This window comes from Lactuca saligna, chromosome 4 (assembly GCF_052625555.1).
Source record: "Lactuca saligna cultivar CGN05327 chromosome 4, ASM5262555v1, whole genome shotgun sequence".
NCBI classification, from domain to species: domain Eukaryota; kingdom Viridiplantae; phylum Streptophyta; class Magnoliopsida; order Asterales; family Asteraceae; genus Lactuca; species Lactuca saligna.
Window position 1 is genome coordinate 6,154,881 of NC_136420.1, and position 4,245 is coordinate 6,159,125.

At 33.5% G+C, this 4,245-nt stretch overlaps 1 long non-coding RNA gene across 2 annotated transcripts; it reads left to right on the top strand.

The window, feature by feature from the left end:
- The first annotated feature begins 1,983 nt into the window (after positions 1–1,983).
- On the top strand, positions 1,984–3,846 carry LOC145044305 (uncharacterized). 2 transcript variants are annotated; one of them, XR_013681271.1, is made up of 4 exons: positions 1,984–2,331; positions 2,465–2,652; positions 3,174–3,280; positions 3,559–3,846. It is a non-coding gene; the product is annotated as an uncharacterized LOC145044305 (long non-coding RNA). The 2 variants fall into 2 exon arrangements; XR_013681270.1 differs by lacking the exon at positions 3,559–3,846 and having other exon boundaries at positions 3,174–3,470.
- The last annotated feature ends 399 nt before the right edge of the window (positions 3,847–4,245 follow it).

The window sequence follows — 4,245 nt, forward strand, 5'->3', positions numbered from 1 at the left end:
TGCCCTAAGCCTTTGACTGTAATTTTTTTTAAAGAATAGATTCCTTCTTGTTTCTAGTGCGTGCACATCAATTAACTCCTTTAATTCTTTTTTACTTTTAAACTTTTGCCCCACTGAGAATGACTGTATATGTACTGACCCAAGGTTGCACCTTTTTTCTTTTCCCAAATTTCTTATGAGAGCTCTTCTTTCTCTGTCTTGGTCTGATCCTTCATCCAATGATTCGAACTCCTCATTGTTGATCACTTCCATATCTTCAGGTTCATGACCATCATTAATACATGCTCCTTCAACATCACTTTCAACATTTAAAAAGAAGTCTGCCATGTCCACATCAACATCTTCTATATTGTTCTCCTCATCCATTATGTCATCCACTTTATCTTCATTTTCTGATTGTTTCCCATCATGATCATCACCTTCATCCTTTTCATACTCTTCATCACTCTCTTCAGATTCAACATCCCCTTCATACTCTTCAACATACTCATCACTTCCATTTAAATTTTCCATAAGGTTGTCAAAAAGTTCATTATATTGTTCATCATCATTAATGGGTGGGGTGTTGTAGCATCCATCAATATGGTCATTATCATGAACCCCAATCATCTCATCCCCTACATTAGCAATATTTGAAGTAAATGGATTGTAGCATCCTTCAACAACAGTTGCAGCCTCATGAACCTCCTTAACACCCTCATTAGTGTTTTCCTTCTCTTTTAAATCATCAATATCCTCTAAATTAAGCCTCTTGCTACAAGAACCTTCCTCTCTTTTTGAATTCCCAACTCTACCCCTTCTATACTCTGGAGAGAATGCATCAGTTTTACTCCCAAAAAGAATCAAAGACATGTACTCACCAATTGGTTCATCATTGACATGGTTCATATTTCTCAATGGAGATTCTACATGAACTTCAGCCTCATATTTAGCCCCTTGATCATCATTTTCTGGTAATTCCTCAATGACAACTTTACCCTTTGCATTTGGAGACATGAAGTATGTGAGTAGATTTGTCTTCCCATGTTCTGTGTACACTTCAATCAACTTGTTATTTTGAATAAATTTAGAAAGATTGATAACATCCTGATCATTCCTTAAAGCTCTAAGACCAAATTGAAAGTCACCATTGGGTATCCTGAAATGGTAGTATATCACTGGGGATTCAACACTCAATTCAATCATCCGTGGGTCTGGGTAACCTAGGTCAAGCATTATGGCATCAAGTTCATGTACATAAAACTCATCTATGTCCACATAATCAACATAACGCACTTCACCTCCAGTATACTTTATGTCAGGTAACTTAGTAAACTTCCCACCATGATGAAGCTTAATACTAAACCATGTGGGTGCACCCGCTACAAGTGAAAATTGTACATGATAACAAAGTCAAAATTTGGCGGATTTTAGTATAAATCAAGGGTAAAATGAAAAATAGGAATGTTTAAGAAAACAGAGCAACTTACCATATAAGGATGATACGTCGATAACTTCATTTTTTGGTCTGATCTGCCACATTACGTACACCATTTCGACTTTAAAGTATGACCTTGTCTCCTTTTGCTTCGATTAGGTTCTTTCGATAACGACTTTTTTTTTTTTTTGCAGGTTTAATGGAGCAGAAGGAAGAAGGAGGGAGGTGGGGAGTTGACGGGTGTTTGGGATTGTAAATGAGGGATAAAAGGTAGAAGGAAGTGTTGACACTGTAAGTAAAAGGACAGAAATACCCTCACGTGCAAGGCACATGAGGGGGTTAACGGATGGAATTTAACGGGTGTTAAGTATAGGGACCATTCTCACAAACAAACCAGTCCAAAAGGACCACAAAACCAAAAAACTAATGGTTTGGACTTTTTTCCTGAAAAAATGCAAACCACAGGGACCATTTTTGCAATTTTGTCTTATATTTATAATATTATTAATTAATAGCTCCCTTATGCACAGTGTTTTGTTCTGATTGGACCATTTTTTTTTTTTTTTTTTTTTTTTTTAAGTTTTTTAAGTTTAACCTGGTAACGTTTTTCTTTTTCTTTCATAGTCGATGCTTTGGAAGAGTCACATAGGGTTATCATGGCGTTGTTCGCTGTTTTCCACCGACAATGGCTCCCTTCATCTACTGATTTCGTTGCTTCATATTCCACTTTTGAAGCTCCGATTTGGAAAAGAATCGTTCAACTAGCACCCTAAAAACCCTACACTCTAACAATTTTATTCGTCTTTCACTTTGGTTTCTGCCTTTACTACGATTCATCATCTGCTTCACGAACAACTGTGTTCTTGCGATAGCCTGATGAAAGACGAAATCAATTACAATCCCATGTATCCTAGGTTTGATTTATGTTCCCCTTTCTTTATTTGTTCAAGTTATAAAGTTAAACCCCTATTCTTGAAGTTCGGTATATTCGCTAACTCTCATCTCTTTCTGATAAGCTAATATTCTTTTTAATTTGTTTTATCTCAGAAAATGAAATCTTGGGGACTTGGAGCAAAATAGAGAAATCAAGATCGATGTTCGACAACGTTTTCCCGAAATCCCATTCGTTCCCTAAATCCCACTAACGATTCGAAGAGGGGAACGTAAGGTGTTGAAGCGAATCATGAGAGAATGCTTCCCAGTTGTTTCCTGTTCGTACCACCATAGTTTAATCCGTAAGGTTTATCAGCCTTAGTCTTGCGTCTTTCTTGAATTGATTTATGGTCGCAGTTTTTGATTTTGAATTCAAATTCAAGTCTGCTAAGCAATAAAAATTCAACTTGAAGCTGTGCATGTTTTTTTTTTTTTTTTTTTTTTTTTTTTTGTTGTATGACTTTGTTATTTTGGTTGTGTGATGTTCTTACCTTCTTAAACCTTCTCCTGTGTTGTTTTTTCTACTCCACAACTGATATTCAACTTTGTAGTGTTGTGCTTTCTGAAAGTGCTTGATTTCCTTTAAGATTTGTTCTATGTCTTTATTTGATTTCTTTATCTTCTCAGTAGCTAATGTCATGTATATCATTTGATTTTTATACCATATCTGAAAGATTTGTGTTTATTCATCGAATTATATATAGTTTATGCGTTTACAGAATTGCACACTATGTGTTTGATGTTATGCTTGAGTGGAACTTACATTCATGTATCTTTCTTTATCAATTTGCTTATACTTATAGGTGTTATGTCTTTTTTGAAGGATGGAGATATTACATTCTGTTATTAGCATGGTGTAGTTAGTAGGAAAAGACATGGATCGCACTTCTGAGGCAAAAACTTAAGTTACCCTCCATTTTTAGGGAGCAAGTATGGTTATTTTTGTTTTATTTTATTTTTTTTAATTTCCATTTCATGGATTTGAATGAAAATAATCTGTATTAGTGGGTAGTATTTGATAAAGAACTTTGAACTTAAAAAAAATAGAACAATATTATTACTATATACAGTTTTAAACTACACGATTATCCTACAGAGAAGCCTACGAATTACTGGATAATGTATGCAGATTGAACTAAGATCTCTTTTCATCTTACTTTTGTTGTATGCTTCATAATTATTTTTGAATTTAAATGTTTCTGTTTTAGGTTATTTTTTACTGCCGGCTACAAGATTGAATTGCACATTCATTTTGTGGCTGAGGAAGGTGAGATTCTTGAGCTGCTGCAGAAAATTTATTCAAACACTAGGAAACCAATGAAAAAGAAAGTTAAAGTGCCTTTTTTGAGGGATCGTTTCATAAGGTAGGTATTATAAGTTTGTGGCGTGAAATTGAAATTAAAATTAAAAACCATTTGGAATGTTGCCAATGGGTTCTTACTGATTCATTGATTATTGGTGATTGAAAAAAAACTTGAACAATTTCTAGTCGTGTGTTTTGGGAGTTAAAAGTGTGTATTTGTTTTAGCTATGAGAATACATATGGAGTCTTTATATATATATATATATATATATATATATATATATATATATATATATATATATATATATATATATATATATATATATATATATATATATATATATATATATATATATATATAGAGAGAGAGAGAGAGAGAGAGAGAGAGAGAGGCAAGATGCAACATAAAAATCAAAATCCCTGACCATGCAAAGCATGGGAATACTTTCTAGTTATTATTAATTTTGAATTTGAAATAACTTAATTTTAACATTTTAGGCATGTAGTTTTCAAATCAAGACTAACCCAATTGCTGTTCGAGAAAATAAAATAAAATAAGACCAACGCAATCATGTTTATTCATGGTCCGATA